The following is a 27668-nucleotide window of genomic DNA, read 5'->3' as shown; positions in this document are numbered from 1 at the left end:
TAGTTGCAAGCCTGCCAGGAATAATTTTATTTAATTTATGATGTTTCAAAATTCAAGAATTTCTGCTTTGAAAGAGAAATATCCAAATTAGCAAAAGTCTTTCATAGTTTTTAATCTCTCATAACAGATTAATTCAAAGTGCTAAACAGGATTCTCAAACAAGGAATTTTTCACAGTCATGATTGCACCAATTCTAGAATTAGGAAACAAATGAGTTTACAGTCTCCTTCATCAAACAGATAAAAAAATCTGTTAATTTTCAGCATACCTTCAGAGAACATTTTATCTAAAAACAATTAATTCCCTTTGTTACCACAGATTTTAAAGATTCTTCGTTCATGCTTGTCAAAAGTGAACTCAAGAAATCTTGTATTCTGATCATTATTCAAATCTATTTAGGTCTCTCTGAAAGAAGCTACAATTCTTAGAAGCATCAATTAAGAATTTCTCGCTTTTGTGACTACCCAAATCAGAGGAAGAAATTCCTTCAGGGATCAAAGAGAGGAGTAAATGTATTATTTTAGAATTCATAGTCCAAGATGGCAAAGAAAATTCCTCAGTTGAGCTCTCCAAAATAATCCTCTAAACAATTCTAAAATAGTGCCTCAAATCAAAATTGGGAGCAGTAAATACAGCAAAAGCCTGGGTGAAATAACTTTCCAGCCTAAGACAAATTAGGAGGTGGTCAAGAAAAGTCTTTTTTGGCAAGGGAAGGGAGCTCAGCACAGATCACTCAGCACAAGCTGTAGAAAGGACGAAGAAAGGTCCAAATGACTTTGGAGGTGACTTTGGTGGCAGCAGTATCTTGGGAAGTGCTTAGGCAACTAATGATGGTCAAAATAAGATTTCAGTGGGTCATCTGACATTATTGTTGTTTCTGTGTACATCATTCACTTTGTTCTTTTCATTTCATATAAATCTTGCTAGGTTTTTTGTGATCAACTTGTTTGACATTTCTAATGGCACAATAATATACAGTCATATACCACAACTTGTTCATCCATTCCCCAATTGGTAGACATTCCTTCAGTTTGCTATCACTTAAAAGAACTGCTATAAATATTTCAAAACATATAGTTTCTTTTCCATTTTCCTTGATAAGTTTAGGAAACAAATGTAATAGTGATATTACTAGGTCAAAAGTTTTAAATAATTAATAAATCTGAATATAATTCCATATTACTCTCTAAAATCATTGGATCAGTATAAAGTTCCATCAACAATGTATATGTGTCACTATTTTTCCAAATCCATTTGGACATTTATCATTTTGCCTTTTGATGATTTTAGTCAATCTGACAGGTATGAGACATCTCGGAGTTGTTTTAATTTTCATTTTTCTAATCAATAATGAATCGGAGCATTTTTTTTCATTATTTAAAGGTAGGTTTGACTTCTTTATCCAAAATCTTTCTATTCAAACCTTTGCACAATATATCAATTTGAGAATGGATCATATTCTTGTTTGACAAAGTTCTTTTATATATTAGATTTGAGATCTCTATCCGAGAAACTGTGTATAAAAAAAGATTCCCAGGTTGTCATTTTCTTTTTAATCTTGGATACATTAGCTTTATTTGTACAAAACCTTTTAAATTTAATATATTCAAAATTATCTGTTTTACATTTCACAAAATCTTCTTTCTCTTAATTGTTCATAAATTCTTCCTCCATGCATAAATCTGAAAAAAAAAAAACAACATTTTCCCTAAGAGGGGAAAAATAAAATAAAATAAAATAAAAATAAATAAGAGTTTTAATTTGTTTATGATATCTCCCTTTATACCTAGGTAGTATATACATTTTTATTTTGCTTGCGAAAAGGTGTAAGATAATAGTCAATATTCAGATTCTGCCAAATTACTATGTAATTTTTCTAATAAATTTTAACAAATAATGAATTCTTACTCCAAAAACTGGGAACTTTACCTTTGTGAAACAAGGTTATTATAATCCTTCCAGACAGTTTGTTGTATGCCAATTTTGTTCCAAAAAAGATATACTTCTATTTTATGGCCACTAACAAACATTTTAATAATTCCTGCTTCATAATAAATTTTGAAATCTATTGCTGCTAGATTTAATTCCTAATTTTTTAAAATTTCCTTTGATATTATTGACTTTTTGTTTTTCCAAATTAATTATTTTTTCTTCTTCCATAAATTAATTTTTGATAATTTAATTGGAATGACATTGAATAATTCTTTTGGCTTAGCTAGGTCTGTTGTTTGAATTAAGCTGACTTTGCATAACCATGAATGATTAATACTTTCCTAAATAATAATGATTTAAATCTGGCTTCATTTGAATAAAATATGTTTTATGATCATATTAATATCTTTTCTGGATTTCTTTTGAAAGATAAACTTCCAAGTGTTTAATTCTATCTATTATTGATTTTAGTGGATTATTTCCTACTATTTCTTCTTGCAGGGCATTTTTAGGAAGTTCTTTTAACCTGTTCAATTTCTTTTTCTAAAATAGCTTCATTTAGATATTCTATTTCCACCTGTGTTAGTCTAGGAAATTTATATTTTTGTAAGCATTCATTCATTTTGCTTAGCTTATTAAACACATAGGCATTCAATTGGAGGAAAAAATCCCAATAATTGTTTTGATTTTATCCTCATTAGTGGTCATTTCACTATTTTAATTTTAGATGCTCATTATTTGGTTTTCTTGTCTCTTAAAAATCTAATTAACCAATTTTTTATTTTTTCACAAAACTACACTTATTCCAATTATTTTCTTATATTCAATTTTGTTAACTTCACCTTTACCTTTTAGGATTTCCAATTCTGTATTCATTTAGGTATTTTTAATTATTTTCTTTTTTCTAATGTTTAAAATTTGTATATCCAATTAAGTGGTCTGTTATTCTATTTTACTGATATGAGTATTTAGAGATATATTTTCCTCTAATTACTGTGTTTTCCATATCACAAAGTTCTAGTATTTTGTCTCATTATTATTATTTTCTTCAAGAAAATTATTGTTTTTATGTCTTCTTGTTTAACCCATGTATTCCTTAAGATTAGGTTTTTAATCTCCAATTAATTTTTATTCTGTATTCATGTGATCCCTTATTAAATATAAGTTTTATTGTATTATGAACTGGAAAAGGATACATTTTATATTTCTGCTTTTTCTGTGTTTAATTTTATTTTTTGTGTCTTAATATATGGTATTTTAAAAATAACAATGCCATATGGCATTGAGAAAAAAATCATGTTCTTTTCTAACCTCATATAATTATAAAACTTAGCTATTATATAACTATGATTTTTTCTTTTGGAATTTCTTTCAGTTGGTAATTAATTATTTCACATTTTACTTTATCTTCTAATTCCAAAACTTAAGGCAAATTTTCTTAAAATTTTTTAAAAGATTGTTTAAATTATTTTTGGATGATCATTTCAAGGTGACTATAAGAATACTTATTTTGTCTCTTCTCAATCTGTTTTTCAGGTCAGTTGCTTTTGTAATAAGATATTTCCTATCTTATTTAATTAAAAATTTTTAGTTTTATTATTTCTTGTCTTAAGTTATCAGCTCCCTCTTGCCCAATTTTAATTTTTAATTAATTATTTTCTTAAGTGAATGTTTGGATTGTTTTTCCATTTGGTTGATTTTTCTTTTCATAATTTTGTATATCTTGAATTAAAATTTTTTCCCTCAACCTCTCTCATTTTATTTTTAATGTATTTTTTTAAGATCTTTCAAGAACTCTTTTTGGACACATGTCCATTTCACATTTTCCTTTAAAGTTTTAGAAGTGGATCCTCTTCTGTCACTGTCTACTGAGTTTGAACTCTGATCTTTATTTCCAAAAAAAAGCTATCTGTGGTTGGAAATCTATCTCTTTTGATTACTCATCTTTTATTTTTAGTGACCTTATTAATTATCAATTTTAAATAAGTGTTATGTTCTTTTCTGTGTGTGTTTACATTATTATAGGATTTTATTTTGTGGTTATTATATTTTAGTTCTCTGGGGGGTCTTTGATGTTTTGGTTCCAGCTGTCTGCTTTGTTTATCTCTAAGCTAATGTATTTTAGCACTAAATCCTAAATCAGTTCAGGGACAGATAAGAGAGACAAGGAAAAAGCAAGTGGGTTGTGCTCAAGGTATTGATTGAGTCCTTTTCAGCCCCTCCTCAGGAACAGATCTTGATGGCAGGTAGAATAAATAGTGGATTTTTTTTTTTGAGAGAATATAACTTCAGCAGTCAAAGGCAGGAAGTATAGGTGTTCTAGTGGCTTTGGGGAATCCGTCAGCCACTCAGAAAGTGCACTTTTGAGCTCACCCTCCTGATGAAGCCCTGGGGCTCACCAGAATCTTCCCCAGCCAATGGCTCTCTCCCACAATCCTTTGCTGATCTCAACTGTCATTCAACTGTTGTCCATCATTGTAGAATTCCAAAAAAGGGGGTCTCTCTTTCCAATCCCTACAGTGTGTATTCACTTTTCCTCTCTAAAGCCATAGTTTATTGTAGTGTCTAATTAACTGAGGACTCAGGTAAGCCTCCCAGTCTTCTTTCTCTGCCCATGCAGTGAGTTGGTTGAAGGTTCTGAAGCTGAGGCTGCAGCCTACAAGCTGCTTCCAGGCTCTACCATCTATATATTTCATCATTAGACAAGCATTTAAAGCCCCCATGCTTTTTCTCAAGTTATTTCAGGTTCACTTTCCTTTTACTACATAAATTTGGTGTTGATACCCTAAAGAGAGAAGCCTCTCTAATAAGATGCATGGTAAAGCATGAATGTCCATTATTACTACTATTATCCAATATTGTTTTAAAAATGTTTGCTATAGCAATAAGACAAGAAAGGCAAATTGAAATAATTGTAATAGGCAACGAGGAATCAAAATATCACATATCAGATGGAATTCTTAAAAATCTTAGTTTCAACTTAAAAAAGCCTACTTGAAATAATTAGCAACTTCAAAAAAGTTGCAGTATAAAAATAAATTCATGTAAACCATCAATATTTATACATATCACTAACAAAGTCTAGAAACATGAAAGAGAAAAAAATTCCATTTAAAACTACACCCAATATAAAATAGTTAAGAATCAAATTACCAAGACAAAACCAGGAACTATTTTAATGCAATTTTAGAACATTATTTACACTAATATAGTCAGATTTATACAATTGGGTAAATATTAATTGGTCATTAATATGCCATGTCAATATAATAAAAAATGAGAATTAATTTTAAAATTTAGATTTTATATAAAGTTATATAAAATAAAAAATTAATCTTAATTTTTTCTACTTATTCAGTGCCATGCCAATGAAATTTAAAAAAAATTAATGAACTATAAAAAATAATAAAATTGATCCAGAAGAACAAAAAGTCATGAATATCAAGCTAATTAATTGGGAAAATTTGAAGGAATGTGGCTTAGCAATACCAGATCTCAGACTGTATTACAAAGTGATGGCTAAGAAATAAAATGTTGAATTAGTGATATAGACTACATGCACAATGCATAGCAGTTAATGACCATGGTAATTTAAGGTTTGATAAATGTGAAACTTTTGGGACAATGTGGAAGAGAGAAATGATAAAATTAATGAAAAGACTGGATTTTGCAAAGCTATCTCAGGAAAAGATGAGGTGGAACTCTGTTGCCATCATAGGAATGGAAAACTCCAGGTAAGTTAAAGGTGGGGCAGTTGGGAACTGTTGGATTCTTCTCTCCTTGGTTAAACTGCCCAAACTTTAGTTCCTTCTTGATTTCCCCGCTAGTACAACAAGAATTCACTATTTTCCAAAACTGCTGGGGAAACTAAAAAGTTTGGAAGATAAAGTCAAATGAAACATGATTTATACTTAAGGGGTGATAACCATAACCAAATAAGGGGAATATGAAATGTTTTAACTATCAGACTTATGGATAAGGGAAGATTTATGATTAAACAAGAGATAGCACTTTGGAGAGTAAAATAGAATTTGTTTGGCTGGAGAAAGACTCAAAGAAATACGGATGAATTTTCATTTTTTTGCACTTCAGTGTGAGAGGTGAACTTACTATTTGCCTATACTCTTTGCTGCCTTCTCTTATGTGAAAGGAGAAAAAAGAGAAGGGAAATGCTGGCTTTAAAACCAAATTTCTGTTAATCTTACTGACAGTTGAATGGATTTATCTCAATCCTAGCATGGTCCAGAGTCATCCTCATGAGCTCTGAAGCTTTCTGAGTGAGGGAAAACACTATTCAATACAATACACTTAACTCAAGCTCTATTTTGGATAGTTAAAAGAATTTGCCAATGCTTCATCTGATTGGTAATAGAAGAGAGAGAAATTTGCCTAGTGATGGACTGTTGAATATCAGAAGGAGGTAGCTATTGGTAAAGTAGCTTCTTTTTTTTTTTTAAATAAACTCATGATATTCAGGTTTAAAGTGTAGAATTTTGAGTTATCAGTAGCAAATAGATTTTTCTTTTCATGTATCAACCTCTCAGGTTTCTGTGTGTGCTCACTATTCTATACAGGTATTAAATGTATTTTTTTCAAGTGTGACACAAATTTAAATGTAAGCTGGGATATATGTGTTATTCTTGCATTTCACTTATGAATATTTTTATGTTATGATTATTTTTGTTGTTTTCACTTTATTTTTTAATTGTTCACTTCATTGATATGTTTATATATTTACATGTTTAAATGGATATGTTTAATGTCAAATTGTGTCAAAACGGGTGACTAATTTTCTATTAAATGAATCATATATTGTTGTGGATTGGAGAATTATAATTGTGAGTAATAAAGTTGTGAGTATTAGTATTACCCCATAACAAGTCTAACCCTAAGTAACCTAAGAATTTGAGTGTAACTATATAGTGTTTGTTTTTTTATGGGGACCTAAATCTATACAAATGTTTATAGACTATGAGAAAATGGAGAGACACAACAAGCACATGACCCTAATGTCTTATCCTAGGAATACATTTAATGAAACTTGATTAAATCTCTATACAAGTCTCTAGGCTAAAGTTGAAACTGTCTCCTTATAGGTTACTAGCAACTAGGGTTAGTAGAGCTATTCTATCAGTAAAAACTCTTTGCAAAAAGCATAGCAAAGAAAAAAGATAGATGAAAGTAAATATTCATTAGAACCAGAAAGGAAGTGATCATGCCATTCAGATAATGAAGATAATGTTCATTAGTAATGAGGATGATATTAATATTTGCAAAACACACTTATTATGAGTAAAATGATGTATTCCTCATTTACAATTGTTAGGACATCTCAATTCATCTCACTAAATATACACTGGTACCAGACAAGTTTTAGGGCAGAATTCTTATGATGGAGAAAAGTGTTTGTTGCAACATTTTATTATAAAGAGCATGGTGTATATTCACTTACCCATGCAGCCATTATAGCATCCTAGTTTTTTAGTCTCTGGTAGCTTTTAATTAAACTTTTAAAATAGATTGCTTTTCCCTTAATTACCTGTTGTTAGCTGTGCTGCCATGGAGGCAGCTGCTGTCGTATCAGGTTTACCATTTCCTAATGGCTCTGCTGATCGCCTGGTGGGAACAAAGACCATTTATCCGTGCGATTATAGCTGTAAGAGAATGACAAAGTAGTCTCAACTATAAGCAGAGCTCAGGGGAATTGTTATCACCTCACCTATTACTTGTTATTTTTTTCATGTATTTGATGTCTTCATTTCAATGAGAAAGTTCAGATCAATCCAATCCAATTCAGCACAATTCATGGCTCTTCTGCTTCTTAGTTGTCTATTCATGGATGAATCTTTTAACTTCTCTAGGTCTAGTTTTCTTTACCTGTTTCAGGAAAAACAAACAAACAGTTAAACTAACTACTTCTTAGATGTAGTTCAAGCTCCAAATTTATGATCTTAAATTGCAATTAAATACTATAAAAAGTAGGCATAAGGAATTGTGTAAGGCACAAGGATGGAAAATAACATATGTTCTGCTCTAAATAACTTTACCTATATTGATAAAAACAGTTCTCCCTTTAAATGAGGGCAAAAGGAGAGACGAATGAGTCAATGAATGGATGAAACATTTACTACCTATTTATTATATGTTAAGCACTATGCTTAGTGTGTAGAGAGAAAATAATTAATTTGTTTTTCTCTGGAGTGACTTCATCCTAGATCCCATCAGGGAATGGAAACCTGTTTAAGATTTCAAAATAAGACCTCAATGACATTTTGTTATTGCCACAGACCCATAAGTTGAGAGGCCTTTTATCTCAAGAAAGCAAACCATTAGACTATCCTTCCTCCTCCTCTCCTCTGACCTTTAGAAGGCAGAGGAGTCCCTTCTGAGGACATTACTATCCTTTCATAACCTCTTCCACCTCTGGTGAAATATCTGATTAAGCTTGTGTAACTTGTTGCTTTCTAATTGAGTATCTAATTATCTAATTGGGTATTATTTCTAATTTCTAATTTCACACCTAGATTGTAAATTCAGCTCCCAGACCATGGGGTATAAGACAGAGTGAGTGGAGGGTCTTGTATCAGTAGTCTAAAAAATGAGTATTTTACCCATGCATTAGGCATTGCCATTCGGACATGTCCCCGTACTCATGAGTAAGAAGAAAAGATAGTATCTTCTACTATTTACTCTCTGACTCCAGATTTGTAATTATAATTTGGGTGGGTGTTCATTTTATTTTATACCTCACATAATAATCCCCAAACTATGGCCCATGGCCCCTGAGGCCATTTATCCAGCCCCCACCACACTTCCAGAAGGGGCACCTCTTACACTGATGGTCAGTGAGAGGAGCACTGTATGTGGTGGCACTGCAAAGCACAGCATCGCTCATGTATAGTACTACTTCCGGTGACATAATCCTTTCTGTGGCGCCTTGTTCTGAGAGTAACTGAAGGAGCCCAAGGCACGGTGCAAAGGATTATGTGGCTGCACAATGGAAGATGTTAGAATGGTGAGCGGCGATCTGGGGGAGGGGATTCCGCACTGTGTATTGCACAGGCCCATCACAACTGGTGCTGCAACCTCCACTATCCCTGACAGTGGTATACAGTGTCACAGGCATAGCACCACCTCTTGAACTGTATACAGGCATTGGATAGTGGTGATCAGGCCTGTGACATCAGCAGTGGGACTCTATTGTGAGAAGCCCACCACTGCCATTGAGTGTTTTATGAGACACCCTCTGTTTTTTTGGGGGGGGTCAAATTAATATAAGACAGTGTTTTATTTTCAGGGAAACATGGTAGTACAATGGACCCCATACTCCCCCAGATGCACAACATAATGGCCCCTATAGGGGTCTTACCCATGTGATCAGATTCCTGTGTGAGTTCACAGATCGCAGTGTGGTTCGCACAGGGTAGTGTGAACTGGAAAGGTTGTAGAGGAACCATCTCTGTAATCGTGCCAGTTCCCACACTGTACCAGTGTGAGCCTGATGTAAAAGTGGAGTTCCACCACTGGTGAGGCTGAAAAGATGTGGACTGGGAAAGCTGCATTTATGGACACAGATCAGACTGCATTGTCTGTATGCCTCTGTGTGGGCAAAATTATTGTTGGTATGTTGTTTTTGTAGAACTATTATATACATATATATGTATATATATATACATATATATATATATTTGATGTCATCGTTTCCTAGGGATTTCAAATTGCTATTAGTAAAATATGTATATATATATATATATATGTATATATATGTATATATAATGACGTTAAGTAAGAGAAAAATTGATGCAGAGTGTAAGATATTAAAAAAACAATGAACTTATGATTACTGTTTTATGCAGTACAAGGAAAGAGCTGTGTGTTTAATATGCCAGAATATAGTGTCTGTGTTCAAAGAATACAATTTGCGTCAACCCTATCAAACTCAACATAAAGATAAATATGATCTTTTGGTTGGAGATGTGAGAAAAGATAAAATATTAAAACTGAAAAATACATTGACAACTCAGCAAAATACTTCTGTGGAGAAGAAGCAGCCAAATATTTCATCACTGCGAGCAAGTTTTCAAGTTGCCAAGATAATGGTGTGCACTTGCAGACCATTCATGGAGGGAGAATTTGTTAAAGAGTGCCTTCTTTCTGTTGCCAAAGAGATGTGTCCAGAAGAGGTAGACTTATTTAGTACAGTTAGTCTTTCAGGATCTACAATTATACCAAGGATTGAAGAAATGGAAGACAATTTGCATCAGCAAAACTCCTCAAGAAAACTTTTCTATTTATCCTTGGCACTCGACGAAGAGCAATGATGTTGGTGATTCTGCACAACTTCTAATTTTTAATTCATGGGACGAATGACAATTTTGAAGTCACAGAAGAGCTTGCTGCACTGAAAAGCATCAAAGGAACAACTACAGGAGAGGATATCTATGAAGAGGTTTCCCAAACTGTGAAGGATTTGGAGCTGGATTGGGCTAAACTAGCCAGTGTGACAACTGGTGGTACTCCTAGCATGGTGTGGTCTAAGAAAGGAGTAATTACTCACATTAACCAAGAGATGGACAAACGTAACCATTCTCATCCAATAGCCATACACTGCCTAATCCATCAACAAGTGCTGCTATGTAGTAAGTCACTGAAGTGGGACTCTGTTATGAAAATTGTGGTATCTTCTGTTAACTTCATTAGAGCTCATGCACTAAACCACAGACAATTTCAGGAATTTCTGTCTGAGCTAAATGTTGCCTATGAAGATATTCTGTACCACAGAGAAGTCTGTTGGCTGAGTCGAGGTAGAGTTTTAAGACATTTTGGACTTAGTTTCACAGTTTACAGCTTTTATGCTTTCAAAAAACAAAGAAGTACCAGAGCTCAATGATGCAGAATGGAAATAGCACCTCACCCTTCTGACAGATATAACAGAGCTACTCAACAGTTTTAATGTGCAACTTCAAGGAAAAGGGAAGCTCATCTGTGATATGTAATCACATGTGAAAGCATTTGAAGTAAAATTAGGCCTCTTTATTAAACAAGTGAAGAAGGAAAATTTCTGCCATCTCACCTTAACTCAAAATCTGTTAGTGGAAAAACCCTTAATTGCAGTCCCAAAAGAAACATGGGTTCACTGGAAAAGTTGCAAAAGGAGTTCCAATTCATATTTAAAGAGCTTTATCTACATGAACAGGACATACAGCTTTTCCATAACCCATTTTTCTATTGACATTGAAAATGTGGATACAATTTACCAAATGGAACTGGCTGAACTTCAGAATTGTTACACTCTAAAAGATGTATTTAAGTCAAGCAGCTTGCCTAATTTCTACACATCTCTCCCCTCTGAGACATATCCTAATCTAAAGAACCATGCACTCAAACTGGCAACCATCTTTGGCAGCACTTATGTCTGTGAACAGACTTTTTCCAGAATGAAACATCTGAAATCTCCAATCAGATCTAGATTAACTGATGCACACTTGCATCACTTGTTATGGCTAGCAGTGACAAATATGGAACCAGATATTGACCATCTCATTAGTCAAAAGCAGGCCCATAGTTCCCATTAAAATACTGATCAGTTTGTTGATTTAAATTTACTTGTTCTTTATTTTAAATATTGTATTTGTTCCTTTTTTAACTTTAAAATAAGATATGTGCAGTGTGCATAGGGATTTGTTCATAGTTTTTTTTATAATCTTGCCCTCCAATGGTCTGAAGGGCAGTGAACTGGCCCTCTGTGTAAAAAGTTTGGGGACCCCTGATCTAGGATATAGAGCTGGGAGAGACCTCTGGGACTATCTATTCCATACAAATCTTTCATTTTATATATGTGACAATTGCTCAGGGATATAAAATAATTTGTTCAAGGTTTTGCATCTGGTAAACATTAGAGATAGAATTTTGATATTCTAAAGCTTTTTTGTTGTTGTTGTAACCCAATGGTCTAAGGAAATGAAATATACTAAATAAAGGAATATTTGTTTAAAGAAATAGCTCCTGATCTATTCTTTGAAAGAAAAATATTTAAATAGGCAAAAAGTCAAGGGAGTTTGTTCACAGAACCAGACATGGACTATGAAAATGTGGGAAAGTGAAGATATTAGAAGAGGTGATTTAGTAGATGAGTAAGTGTGGGTCTATGAAGTAGGATATATGAATAAAACCAAAAAGTTGGAGGGAAATAGAATATAGAAGGATTTGAGCTAAAAAAAAACACCATGGTTCCTGAAAGATGTTTTCCCTGAAATTCTAAGTTACTCTCACCTTTGCTTAGTGTCCACATTTTTTTAAAGTAGCCTTTAGCGTTAAGGGATTGGTTCCACATAGGTGTGTCATGTCATCCGTGATTCTAGGGAGAAAGGTTAAACTGAAGAAGGAAAGAATGGCCTTTTCATGCTATTTGGAATCATTGGTTTTCAAAGGGAATGAGATGTAGAAAAGAATGGAGTACAGTCCTTATTGTTAGGAAAAAAAAAACAACCCCACCAAAAAAGAAAACAAATGAACAAGCCAAAACTGAGTTAAAATCCAGCATCAGACATGTGTAACATTGGAATTCACTTAACCTCTATTTTGCTCAATTTCCTCTACTGTACAATCTCTGAAGTTATTGTCTAGGTTCAAGAAATAGTCTTTTTAAAATACTTAGAAAGGTGACTCATATAATTTTGTTATTTGGTTATTTTCAGTCATGTCTAACTCTTTGTGACTCCTTTCCTTTTGTTGTTGTTGCTTATTTGTTTCTTTTGTTTTTGTTTTCCTGGAAAAGATACTGGAATAGATTGTTACTTCCTTTTCTTCAATAAATTTTTTTTAATTTTATGTAATTGATTAATTATAGCATTTTCCCAGGATTACAAAAATTATATTCTTTCCCTCCCCTCCCCTAAACCCATCCCATATCCAACACACAATTCCACTGAGTTTTACATGTGTCTTTGGTGAAGACCTATTTCCATATTATTGCATTAAGGTGATCATTTAGGTTTTATCACCCCAATCACATCCCCATTAACACATGTGATCAAGCAGTTGTTTTTCTTTTGTTTCTACTCCCACAGATTTTCCTCTGAATGTGGATAGTGTGCTTTCTCATAAGTCCTTCAGAATTGTCCTGGATCATTGCATTGCTGTTAGTAGAGAAGTCCATTATGTTTGATGGTACCACAGTGTATTGGTCTCTGTGTACAATGTTCTCCTGGTTCTGCTCCTCTCAGTCTGCATCAATTCCTGGAGGTCGTTCCAGTCTCCATGGAATTCCTCTATTTTATTATTCCTTTTAGCACAATAGTATTCCATCACTAACAGATACCACAATTTGTTCAGCCATTCCCCAATTGGAGGACATCCCCTCATTTTCCTATTTTTTGCCACCACAAAGAGCATGAATATGAATATTCTTGTTCATGTCTTTTTCCTTATTATCTCTTTGGAGTACAAACTCAGTAGTGCTATGGCTGGATCAAAGGGTAGGCAGTCTTTTTTGATTTTGTTCGAGAAAGGATCTTCAAGGAAGAAGCTTGATAACTCCTAAATCCAGAGAATGAATTGTTGCAGAAAGATGCAGAAAAACCTACACTACATCAAGAAGATCAAGAATGAACTTTGGATATGGTTGATTGAACTGAACTTTGATTGAACATTTATTGTAATTGTAAACATTTATGCCAAAAGGGACTGCCCCTAATTTGGCTTTCTGTCAATGTGCCTAGCAAAACATTGGTTTTGCTTTCTTTCTTTTCTATTTACTCCCTCACTACTCTAATTTCTCTTAGAAAATTGAATATTGTGTATATCTATAGTTAGAAGTGCATTTAGGATTACAAGATGATTATGTTAAATTATCAATGGGGAGACTAGTCTCCCAATGATCATCAGGGGGGGATTGTAAACCTTATAAAAATTCTCAGACCCTACTTCATAAGGTTAGGATTGTGAACCTTAAAAATTTCCCAGACCCTACTTAATAAGGTTGGGTTAAGACCATTCCCTATTGGGACCATTCCCCATTTGGGCAGTGAAGGTACTTAGATCAGGAATGTGAGAACTCTACTTAGATCAGGAATGTGAGACCTCTACTCCACCCCTACTTAAGTCTGCCCTAGGGGAAGATAAAGTTGTAAACTCTTTGCTAAACAATGAAAAGTACTCAAACCCATACTTATAGTAAGACAAAAAGTTCTTTAAGCCATGCCTATTTTTGGACTAATACAAAAGGGTGCTAAGTACCTATAAAGGTCAAGCAACTTGTGAATTTACAAGGAACAAAGAGGTGAGAAACTTACTCAGAGCTTTCCTGGTGTGAATTACTCAAAAATTTACAGCTTCTTAAGTGTGAATTAAGAATGGTCTGTCCTTTGAAAAACATCTACTGTGATTGGTAGATGGGAGAACTTAGGGGAGGTGACATAGGAGAAAATTCCCTATATAAGGAGATGACAGTCTCCTAAGAAGAAAAGACTCTCTAAGGAGGCTCTGAAAAGAGTCTCTAAGGAGGCTCTGAAGACAGTCTGAAGGAGGCTGACTCTGGCTGGAACTCTCTCTGAGGAGACTCTGTCCCTCTGAATCCTTGCTTGGACAGATCTTGTGGTGAGTGATTAAGGACTGACTGATCTCTCTCTTAAGACTCAGGTCTAGGGCATGTTGGCTTAAGGCCCTTCATACTTATTCCTTTCTTATTTGCTCTCTCTTTCTTTAATTCCTAATTGTAATAATTAATTTAAATCTTTATAAAACCCAGTTGACCTGGGTATATTTCATAATTGGGAATATTTCCCTGGCGACCACCTTATATTTGATTTGAAACAAGACACTGTAGTGAAAACATATTTTCTGCAGTCACAACTTACTCAGCCACTCTTACTATCTACTACAATTTAAGTCTTCCACTATTTTAACTGCCACAGTTTATGACCTCAACTATTTTAATCACTACATCACTCTTATGATCACTTGCTGGAGTCTTTTTTGCTAATAATCTATTTAAAATTTACACCTATGTTCATTAAGGAGATTAGTCTATAGTTTTATTTCTCTGTTTTTGACCTGCCTAGCTTTGGAATCAGTACCATATTGTGTCATAAATGGAATTTGGTAGGACTCCTTCTTTGCAAATTATGTCAAATAGTTTGTATAGTATTGGGATTAGATGTTTTTTGAATATTTGATAGAATTTACTTGTGAATCCATCTAGTTCTGGGGATTTTTTCATAGGGAGTTCTTTGATGGCATGTTCAATTTATTTTTCTGATATGGGGCTATTTAAATATTCTATTTCTTCTTCTGTTAATCTAGGAAATTTATGTTTTTATAAATATTGATCCATGTCACCTAGATTACCATATTTATTGCCATATAACTGGACAAAATAGTTTTTAATGATTGCCTTAATTTCCTCTTCATTAGAGGTGAGGTCTCCATTTTCATCTTGAATACTATTAATTTAGTTTTCTTCTTTCTTTTTTTTTAAATTAGATTGACCAGAACTTTGTCTATTATATTAATTCAACAGCTCTTTCACTTTCAATTTTATTAATTTCTCCTTGAATTTTTAGGATCCTTAGTTTTCATCTGGGGATTTTTAATTTGATCCCTTTCAAGTGTTTGATTTGCATATCCAATTCTTTGACCTCTGCCCTCTCTACTTTGTTAATATATGAACTCAAGGATATAAATTTCCCCCTGAGTACTACTTTGGCTGAGTCCCATAAATTTTGAAAGGATGTCTCATCATTGTCATTTTCTTCAATGAAATTATTGTTTCTATGATTTGTTATTTAACTAACTGATCTTGGAGAATCATATTATTTAGTTTCCAATTAATTTTTGATTTGCCTCTGCATGTACCTTTACTAACTATTATTTTTATTGCATTGTGATCTGAAAAGGTTGCATTTATTATTTCTGTTTTCTTGCACTTGTTTGCCATGCTTTTATGTCCTAGTACATGGTCAATCTTTGTGAATGTAACATGTGCTGCTGAAAAGAAGATGTATTCCTTTTTGTCCTTATTTATTTTTCTCCACATATCTATTAACTAATTTTTCTAAAATTTCATTCACATCACTTACCTCTTTCTTATTTATTTATTTATTTTTGGTTTTGATTTATCTAGATCTGATAGAGGAAGGTTCAGGTCTCCCACTAGTATAGTTTTACTATCTATTTCCTCCTTTAACTCCACTAGTTTTTCCTTTAGAAATTTGGATGCTATACCATTTGGTGCATACATCTTTATTACTGATATTTCTTCATTGTCTATACTGCCTTTTATCGGAATGTAATTACCTCCCCTATCTCTTTTAACCAGTTCTATTTTTACTTTGATTTTGTCAGATATGATTATATATCCTGCCTTCTTTTTCTTTGTTGAGGCCAATATATTTTCCTCCAGCCTTTGATCCTTATTCTGTGAGTGTCTACCTGCCTCATGTGTATTTCTTGTAAAGAACATATGGTAGGATTTTGATTTCTAATCATATATGATATTTGCTTTCATTTTATTGATGAGTTTATTCCATTCCCATTCAGAGTTAGGATAATCACTTCTGTATTCCTAAACATTTTGATAACCTCTCCTAATTCTGCCCTTTCTTCCTATGCTATATCTTTTTAAACCAGTTGTTCGCTTTTAATCAGTCTCCCTAATCCCCACCCTTATTATACTTCCCTTTTCCATCCCCTCCCTTTTTGTTCCCTTCTTATTTTTTTAGGGTCTATTAATTCCCTCTCCCCTTCCCTCCTTTTTTTACTCTCTGTATCTCTCCCCCCAGTTTTTCTCTTCTCATTTTCTCTGTAGGGATAGATCTAGATGCTCTTCCCTCTTGGAATTGAATTCACTGAGAATAAGGTTTAAGTATTTCCTATTAGCTCTCTCTTCCTTTCCTTCTTATGATAGCATTCTTCCCCTCATCTTCCCATGAACCTTTTTGTGTCCTTTTTATTATCCTATTTATCTTATTCCTTCAAATTTTCTTGGTGTCATCTTCTATTCCCCCTTCCTTTTTTCTTTCTTTTTTTTTTTACATATCATCTTAGACCCCTTAGTACCCCAATCTTTACCAATGAATGATTCTTCTAATTACTATAATAGTGAATGTAATTTTTGAAAGTTACAAATAATATTTCCCATATATTAATAAAAGCAATTTGATCTTATTGAAGCCCTTAAAGAAGAAAATTTAAATAAAGAAAAACATTTTTCCCCCTTTCCTCTCTCTTTCTTACCTTTTCATGTTTTTCTTGATCTTTATGTTTGGATATCAAACTTTTTACTTAGTTCTGGTCTTTTCTTTACAAATATTTGGAAATCTTCTATTTTGTTGAATTTCCAAACTTCCCCCTGCATGTATACAGTCAGTTTTGATGTGTAGGTGATCCTTGGTTGAAGACCCAATTCTCTTGCCTTTCTGAATATCATATTCCAAGCCTTAGGCTGCTGGATCTTCTGTGATCCTGATTGGTGGTCCTTGATATCTGAATTGTCTCTTTTTGGCTTCTTGCAAACTTTTTTCATTAGCTTGGAAGTTATAAAATTTGGCAATTACATTCCTTGGGGTTGTCTTTTCAGGATTTAGTATCGAGGGGATTCTATGAAGTCTTTCAGAGTCTATTTTGCCCTCTTGTTCAATAATATCAGGGCAGTTTTCTTGGATAATGTCTTGTAGTATGATTTCAAGGTTTCTGTTTATTTCTGGGTTTTCAGATAGACCAGTGATTCTCAAATTGTCTCTTCTTGGCCTCTTTTCATGGTCAGTCATCTTCTCAGTGAGATATTTCATGTTTCCTTCTATTTTGTCAATCTTTTGATTTTGCCTTATTAACTCTTCCTGTTTTGTGAGATCATTGGTTTCTAATTGCCCAATCCTGGTCTTTAAAGACTGTTTTTCCACAATAATCTTTTGATTTCCCACTATAATCTTTTGATTTTCCTTTTTGGTTTGGTCTATCCTGCTTTACATGACTTCCAGCTATTTAATTTTGTTCTTTAATTTATTTATCATTTCATTTGATTTCTGGGCTGCTTTCTTCAATTGGGAGTTCCTGTTTTTTAAACTGCTATTTTCTTTTGGAACTATTTCCCACTTTTCCTGCCAATATTCTTCCATCTTTTTGATAAGCTCTGATTTAAATTCTTCAATAGAGTGTGGCCAATTTTCAGTCTTTGGGGAAGGTTTGAATTCATTTATTTGAAGGTCCTCTTCTGCTATTTCCTCTGTAGCCTGGATTTTTCCTCCATGAAAATTACCCAGGGTCAAACCTTTTTCTTTTTCTTCTTGTTTGGAAGCTGATTTTTTTGCCATCACTATGCTGGTTTTTCCTTCTCTTTCCAGTCAGAAGTCTGAATGAGGAGTGTAGGCTCTCTGTGTGTATGGAGCTAAGGAGTGAGTTTTTTGCCTGAGGCCACCTTTCATGTGTCTTGAGCTTCTACTGTTTGCTGCCTTTCTCTGGGCTACCTCCATGCCTGAGGTCTGCACTCTTCCACCTGCTGGGGTCTCAAGTCTAGCTGCTCTCAGGGATAGGCCTTTGGTGGTCTTAGCTGCCAAGTGCCTAGAGATGCCAGGCTCGCTCACTGATTCTAGCACTTGCTGGCTCTGAATCAAGTACACTGGCTCCCTAGGTGGGGTGAGGAAAGATAGATCAGCTCCCATTTTGTTGGAAGCTATTTCATCCCCTTATACTGTTGAAATACCCAAATCCCACGTACCTTCAATGCTTCTTCAACCCTACTGTGGAGTCCCTTCATTCAAATGAATTATTTTTTTTTGTCTTTTTGAGGTAGTCTATATTGGTAGGCATTGAGGAGATGTAGATTTCTGCTTCTAAGCTGAAGCTATGTTTACCTGCAAGTCCCCTTTTCCTCATTTTATCATTTTACAGATAAGAAAACTGAGCCAAACAAATTTGAGTGACTTCCTAAGTGTCACACTGTTAGTAATTGTCTAAAGACCGATTGGAACTCAGTAAGATGACCATACGTCCAGCATTCTATCTATGGGGATACACAGATGCACATACAGCTATACATAATTGGTGATTAATTAATGCTTGTTTTCTCCTTCCCTCCCTTCCTCCCTTTTCCCCTCACTTCCTCCTTTCCTTCCTCCTTCTCTTCCTCCTTCACTTCTTCCCTCCCTCATACATTTATTTATTCATTTGTTAGTTTGTTCCTTTCTTCCTTCTTTCCTTCAATTGTGGCAAGCAAATTATGAGTCTATGCTTACTTACATCTTAGCAAACCTGGGTCCCATCTTTCTGTAATAATAGTTGACAGTTGAGTTTGGGAACAAACACACTGCAACAAAGGATGGGGGAACAACTGAATAGAGCTGATTTCTGGGGTCAAATTTCCAATTTCAATGAAAAACTTTACTAACAATAACCCAATGCTAGGAAAACTGAAAAAAAAATTTGCAATGATATTTTTTTAAGTTGGAATAGGAAAAGGTGGGTAATTTACTTCAAATAGCAGCTTTAGTTATGACATATTATTAGTGGATAGACACAAAAGGAACACACCATCATCCTGCTGAAATAATTATAGGTTGTATTCAATTTTAACTTGTCACTAATAACAGCCTTTTATTATATGGGTCAGTATCCATTCATATTATGAACTTTTCTTTCTTACTTTTAAAAATTAACTGTATTGTATCTGAAAAATATAAAGTCATTCTGGAAATATTTATGTGTCTACTCTTTCCTTCATCGTGTTGTTCCTTTTCTCTATTTTAATTGATTAAAAATGTACTGTGTATAACTAACTTGAGGGTTATTGGTGGTGGTATTCATTAAAATTAACCATTTAAAATTTTTTTCCCATATAAATCCATTAGGTTTACAGAAGGATGCCATGAATGCATCTCCTGTGGACCAACAAATCTACAAAAAGTAATCCATTATAAATATTTCTCTTACTTATCACTTCAGTTGATGTATTTATCATTTTATTTAATGAAAGTTAATTTTTTGAACATTTTTGAATAAAATAATGGGCTCAGGTGGGTCCCCTTTTTAAGGTTTGATAGATTATTAGATAGGTCAAATTTCAAACATTGACTATTCCTTTTATTGACCCCAAATCTCTTCTTAAAATAATGGTGTAACTATTGCTCATTCTGTCATTCTCTCTCATTCTGTCTCTCTCTTTCTCTGTCTTTTTACTTCTGTTTATGTCCTTCTCTTTCTTTATATGTCTGTTTCTGTCTCTCTGTCTTTTTTTATCTCTGTCTCTGTCTCTTTCTACCCTAATTATCATCCAATGTTCCAATGAAGTGATATGCCTGTGAATCATGAAATACATGGAAACTAAAGGATAATGTAGTGGCCAGAATTTAAGAAAGGGCAGACTGAGGCAAATCTCTGAGCTAGATATAATTTATTAATAGAGGTATGTGTTCTATTAATTAATGGTAGTTGAATGGTTGTCACCCAGAACAAAGTCCAGCAACATCATTTATACCTGGTTGTTTCTTCTTTTTGATTGCCCATCTGCTTAGGCTATTTTACCAGGGCATGACTGTTGTGCTTGCTATAGCTTCTTGGAGCCACAAGGGCTGGATGATAGGTGGAAACCAAAGGTGAATGAGCAGCCCTCAAAAGGGTTCAGCATATCTTCACATCAGAGGTGCCAGTTTTCCTCAAAGAACCCATATATTAGAGCATTGGAAAATTGATTGGTTTTGATGATATATGTGTAAAATAATTATTTTGTGCTCTGAGCCATCTTTTTTCCTGATTACAGAAAGGGGGTTTATCAGAACACATAAAGCAGAAGACCTGCTAAACTGATATCAATTTTTTTTTCATTTTATTATATGTTTACCTACATGTTCAGAGTTTTATCACCATTTTAAATAAAGAGGCAGTGTAGTTTATTGGATAGCGATTTTAAAAAGCCTTGGGTTCAAATCATTCCTCTAACATATACAGGCTGTATTAAACTGAGTGACTTGTTTAATTTCTCAGTGCTCTTGGAAACCCTCTAAAAGTATAACTTGACAAGAAGGTGCAGATTTGCATCTAGATAGTTTTCCTCAGTGATACTTGCCTATGCTTTTTCAGTTTCCATAGAAGAAAGTATTCTATCCTTTTGAGGAAATATAATATCACTATGTTTAAGGTCCTTCTTTGCCTATATTATATTGTATTTATAATTTTAATTAAGTAGGTGTATCTTTAATATCTCATAGAAGATGGTAAATTGCATAAATGAAATGTGTGTGTTTTTTCTTTAGTGGCTATCTTTGAACATTGCATATTTATAGAATTAAGTCTTTTTTCTTACATTCCTGTATTTATGTAACCCTCATTTCTTGCTATATTATAGCAATAACTCACTTTAAAAGGTTTGGGATTGAGAGAGAAATAAGTCTGATCAATGTAGTTGTGAGATCAAACTGATCAAATATTTTTCCAAAGAAATATGAGGTTTGGTAGATGTGTCTAAGAGAATATGAAAGCAGATGCTGAAGTAATAAACATCTTATACTATTTTATTCAGAGAAGGCTGCAAAAAATGTCATCATAAAATAAAGTAGGTACTTGATGCACTTTCAGAAATATGTCATAGTCTTACAAATGCCTTTTTTATTACTATGCAGGAAGATCACAGATGGTTTGATCTGCTCATTGTAGTATTTATTCAAATAAATTTACTAAAGAGCAGGTAGGTGAGTCATTATTTCCTAAATGCATTCAATTCTGAAGAAAAATGTTGAAAAGTCTTTGGTAAAAAAAGAAAAAGCCTTGTAAACTATGTGATTTTTGTCATAAACTAGGATAACTTTTGATTGAGAATTTTCCTCCCCCTCTCCAAATAATCATTCCAATGCAATGGTGTAGCAATTCTGACATTACAAAATGGGACCAAAATAAGATATGTTGAAATCAAGGTCTTGAGAATATAATCTCAACTATTAAGCTCTTGCTCTGCCTTTCTAAGATCCTGAAGTATATACTTTGTTATATTCACCAAGCAAAGCTTATGTGTAAAAATGAGAAAGGAGTAAAGACACAACAAAATTCCTTTGATTCAAAAAAAGAGATTCTGATCTTCCATTCTTTGTCTTTGTTTTATATATTTTATTCTATACACTGGAAATATCTAGATGAAACAGTATATTCTTTCACCATGTGTTTTGTGTTGGCTATTATTAACTTAAAACTGTTGGTCAAATATTGGGTAAAATGAGCATTACCTTTCTTTTTCTATCTTCAGTCTATCTTTTTACATCTTACTTGTCTTTTAAGGAAAACTGATTAAGGAAGACATGTGTCATACCTTAAATTTTTTCATTAAGATTACATGAACTCTCCTAAAAAGTTTATGAATTAGACACTAATACTTATATATCAACACAGATGTATAGAATCTAATATGTAAGCATAGAATCATAGGATTATAGAATTAGAATTGTAAGCTATTTTGGACATTGTCAAGTTCAAATCTCATTTTTTGGGTCAAGGAAATTAAGTCACATAAAAGTTAAATAACTGGCCCAGAATCATATAATTAAAAAAGTATCTGAAGTGATATTTGAATCCAGTTCTGACTTCACAATGACTATTATATCCATTGCATCTGTACATTTTTGTATGTATTTTAAAAATATTTTCATACTTCACTTTGTATATACATATATGTAATGTTTCAGAAATAATTTTAGAAATGTGGCAAAGATAGTTAAGTGAGATATTACAGGATACTTCCCTTCCCTTCTCAAACCTATTTCTACAATACAGATTTCAAAGCTATTCATCTTCTATTATCTCATCATGAAACTTTCCTCAGTGTCTGGCATTTCCTCATTTATAATACCTATATATGTGTAATATGTATTATATATATATATATATATATATATATATATATATATATATATATATAAGAAATAGGTGACTATTTAAAATATACATTTTTCCAAAGGGACAAAATAGGAAATATATAGCCTAAATAAAAGAAATAAATCCATTGATATACTTTTATTTTCTATTGATATTTATTACATAATTATTTTAAATGTACGTTACTTCCTTGAGAGAAGAAACTCTTTCATTTATTGTTTTTCTCCATCCAGAATCTAACACAAGTCCTGGCATATAGTAGGTGCTCAATAAGATCTACTTGACTGATTGATTGAAAGAGAAATCAAATTAACAATTAAAGAAATGTCACCTAAACATGACCTTAATTAGTTATTCTCTTTCTGTATATAAATAGATATACATATATATTCATATAAATTAATTTTTTCAGATACTCAAAGTATACACACACTTAATTCCAAGAACAAAAAGTTAACTTTGAAATGTGAAGGAAGACACTATTTAATTTACCTAATTAGAATTTAAAATTGGCTTTTTACTTCCAAACCTGCCACAGGTTAGTCAGAAAAGAAATTTGAACCAATATCATTAATAAATATAAATTCAATTAAAAATTAGGAGACACAAAATTGAATTAAAATTCATTTTGGAGAGAGAAATAAACATCTACATCTAACAAGAAGAAAACCAAAATACCCAGAAACAATATATACATACATATAATACACATATACATATGTACAGAATAATTTATAGTTATAAACATATACATCTATTTATATTAACATTTGGCATATATACAGTATAAATTTTATTTAAATTGTCTCTTTGCTCTCTATCATTTTATAAATTTAAAATTCTTTTTTATTCCAAAAAAATACATGTTCTTTTTATAGCATATTAATAATCTACAAGATTTATATAGCCACAACTCACTCTGCCATGCCAAATAATTGAATATATTAAATCTGACAAATCAGCCTTGTGCTGGCCATACCCAATGAACTAGTAAATCATTCCTTTAAATATTAAAATTTCAAATGCCTTTGATACTACTTTTTTGATATTGTTTTTTGTTCTTGTTTGAGTTTTTTAAGTGTCCTTAAGAGCTACTTCTTTTAAGGGAAGTCAGTGGGATAAGAAATTAATATGAGTACTCAATGATAAAAAATCAGATTTTGAAAGAAAATCAAATTATCCAAACTCATACCTAATGGGAAAGAAATGATGTCTGTCATTTCTGCAACAAGTGTTTTTCTAGGGAAGGAAAAATGTGTTTGTGTACGAGTATATAACTCCTGATATTTATAAATATTTTTTTTTGTAGAATATTTAATTGGTAGAAAAATGTCCTTACATGAAACATGTCTTTTTTTGTCTACCTATCTCTGATTCTCAAATAAGTGTTCATTGATATGTTTATATAAATGAATATATATGTATACATAACATATATTAACATACATACAGGCATGCATTTGTATATACATATATTTAATTTGTTTGTGTTTCCATTTATTGAATTACAAAAAATTCATAAGCATTTATTTAAACATGTATTGCATGCATACACACAAATATTATACATACATGTGTGCATTCTCTCTATACATATACATATATGTATGGAAATATAAAAATTTATATGCACATATCTATGAGTATAGAAATTCTCCCTCTCATTTTCTCTGTCTCTCTCCATTTCTGTCTTGACCCCTCCTCATGAATATATTTTATATCTTTGTATTTACAGAAAGAAATATGTAAAGAACAATCAAAATGTCAATAATGGTAATATATACACACCTGCATGTGCACAATAATACATAGATTTCTCAAAGGACTTCTCATTTTATTGTTTTAGGGACCTCTTATTGGGAATATCTGCAAAACAGATCAAACAACTTTTTTTTCAACAACTTGTATTCTTAGAGAGATTTGTTTGGAACACTAAGATGTTAAGTTGCTTACCAAAGCTAATTCTTTATCACTGATTTAAGAGATTCTGTTTGATCAATGTATTCAGAGTTTAATAGTTAGAATTCAAGTTACTACAATATTGTTTTTTTTTCTTTTTTCTGCCAGTCAACAAAACAACAGTCATCTACTATATAATTAAATTCTTTCTTCTGATGATGTCTACAATATTTAATTTTTTAGAAAAAATCTCAAAGGAATCCCTCCAAAATCTCTAAATGGGATAAATTTTAATTGTAACCATTTTATTCACCAATTTGTATACGTGTGACATAGTACTATTTTTCAAAAAGGTATTGCTGAATGTCAGACTTCTGTAAGAAACACAGAATAAGTGCACTAAACTAATATTGATGGATAATTCATTTTCCTATTTCATTGTTGGAGGTGACATGACAAAAGGAGGTATGTTTGTTACTGAAGGAAGCTGAGGTGATTAGAAATGATTGATCAGAAAAATTCTGTTTTTAAGTCCTATCTTACTTAATTTATCATTCTTTGCAGAATGGATGCTGGGTTCTTGAAGCATTTTGCCAAGAAATTACAGATTCTTCCAAGCCTCAGTGACTACTCAAATAAGGCTGATGAATGATTATTATATAAGGTCTGTTTTCTATTTTATTTTTACTTCTTTTTAATTATTTCTTCACTTCACAAACATACCTTTTTTTGCTATACCATCTCTCTATATCCATTAGAAAAGTAATATTTTTCCTATGATGAAAATGCACATTCAGTCAAAACTATTGATTAATGACCAAATCCTAAATTATGCTTCAAGTTGCACCCTTAGTGTATTGCCTCTTGATCAGTAGGTGACTAGCATTTTTCATTATCAAGCCTCTGAATCATGGTTAGATATTTAAATTATCAGCCATCTTAAGCCAATGAAATTTGTTTTTGTTTACAAATTTACTTTTTAAAAATTAACTATTCTCTTGGTTCTGTTCAATTTTCTCTGCATGGATTTATACATGTCTATGCAAGTTTCAGTGGTGTGATTCATTTCATAATATCTTATGAAATACTAATATTACATTATTTCCATTTGCCAGAGGTTATTCAGACATGCCCTAATTGATGGACACCCTGAATGTTTCCAGGTCTTTGCCACTGCAAAAAGAACTGCTGTAAATATTTTGTACATAATAATCTTTTCCTCTTTTTAAATCTCTCTTTTTTTTTTTTGGTATAGGTCTAACATTAAAATACATGTACAGTTTAATAATCATTTGACTTTACTTCCAAGTCCCTTTGAGCAATGTGTGAATCAATTAAATTTATGCCAATTCAAAATAGCACTCTGCTGATAAGACAACTGGCATTATTTAATCTCTTAATGAATATCTGATTCTTTTAGAACTGATAAATTTTAAACTGAGAATCAGTTTTCTGGACCTCCTTTGAACTCCAATAACCATAAACCAGCCAACACTGGCGCTATGGCTAGTGGCAGTTGCCACAGGACTGTCTTGAGCACGGCACCATAATGCCGGTCTCAAAGCAATAGGCACTTATTTAGAACATCATAAATTGCCAGGAGGGGCCCCTGTTGAATTATTTTGGTCTTTATCAAATCCATAAACTAAAGATGAGGTCTGTAACTAAATTCCCGGTGAATACATTGACTTGGCTGGGTAAACCGAGCCATAGTAGAGAGCAAGGGCTGAGATTAAGCGGATGGATATGACCACTTGGAAGGAATAAAACCTTGACCTGCAGTCTTCCTTCCAAAGTGTTAAAATGGAAATGAGGAGAACCTCTGGCAGGATGGTTTTTGGTTAGTTTGATTGTGCTCGTGAACTAAACTCCCCAAAGGTTATCCCTCCTTGTCAGAACAGAGAGTTGCTGGCTGCCCTCTGTTCCCTCTCAAATATGGTAATGACACAAATAAAACAGAGGACTTTCCCGGAATAGGAATGAAGAATGACACATGATTAGGAAATGTTTTGAAACCTAATCTTCCTTGGAGTCGCTTCTGGTAAAAAAAAAAAAAAAAACAAAAACAAAAACAAAAACAAAAACAAACAAACAAAAAACACTTTTGCTTGAGGGAGATCAATAGCATTCAAATCGGGCTTTGCCTTACCTGACTCTAAATAGAGACCTCCCACCTGGACCAAAGCTCCGCCTTCCGATCTCCTTTCTTCTCTTAAAAGATCTGACTGTTTTTGAATAAACAAACTCCTTTTATTTGGGATCGGAAACTTATGATGGGGTCAGGTAAGTGGTTAAATAGAAGTCCCTACGCTAAATGTCCAGTGTGGAAGCGAGTTCCTGACTGGTGAACAGCAGAGACCAGTTTGAAAACCTTATCTATTCTTAATATTCTCTTATGCTGGCGATCTTGAACTAACGTTAAAGTAGTAACATAAGTCTTTAAGATAAGCTGACACGGAGGAAGATGTTTCTGCTTTCAGGACTGACACAGCCTGCGCTCCAGGGAAAATCCCTCTTGGGCAAAGATGAAATGTCCAGTCAGTCCGCTCAGATCTTGATATGGCAGAGATCAGGAACAGTTCTCAGTCAATATGGGTGTTGAGTTCAATATGGAGAATCCTTAGGGAGAATGGTGAGATTCAAATCCCGAGATCAGGAAAAGAGCTGCTTCCAGTCCGAGGCTCAGAACCGAACCTCCTGTCCATTGGTAAAGATATCCCAGAAATCCCCTCTCCCCAATCTTGGTAAAGTCTCCTCTTATATAAGACAATGCTGAAAACTGTGCCTCTCTAAAATCAGTTAAAAGTAGCCCATAGGAGTCTTTTAGGAATTTCATGCTTTGACTCAGACATAGGAGGAATGTCCCACTAGCCATTACCCTATTCTATAAGAATGCCAGTGTGGGGTCAACTATGACAACTTCCTAATTGCTCTCTTTTGAGTCACTTGGAATGGCTACCACTGTTTTCTCATTTACTATCCCT

At 33.0% G+C, this 27668-nt stretch overlaps 1 long non-coding RNA gene across 1 annotated transcript; it reads right to left on the bottom strand.

Annotated features, from left to right (window-relative positions):
- Positions 1-1221: 1221 nt before the first annotated feature.
- Positions 1222-27668, bottom strand: LOC103106885 (uncharacterized). Its single transcript, XR_468551.3, has 3 exons — positions 26834-27668; positions 7472-7809; positions 1222-1682 (listed from the first exon to the last, which is right to left on the bottom strand). It is a non-coding gene; the product is annotated as an uncharacterized LOC103106885 (long non-coding RNA).

This window comes from Monodelphis domestica, chromosome 6, assembly GCF_027887165.1.
Source record: "Monodelphis domestica isolate mMonDom1 chromosome 6, mMonDom1.pri, whole genome shotgun sequence".
Classification (NCBI taxonomy): Eukaryota; Metazoa; Chordata; class Mammalia; order Didelphimorphia; family Didelphidae; genus Monodelphis; species Monodelphis domestica.
Note: the sequence above shows the minus strand (reverse complement) of the source record. Positions and strands in the feature narration are given on the sequence as shown.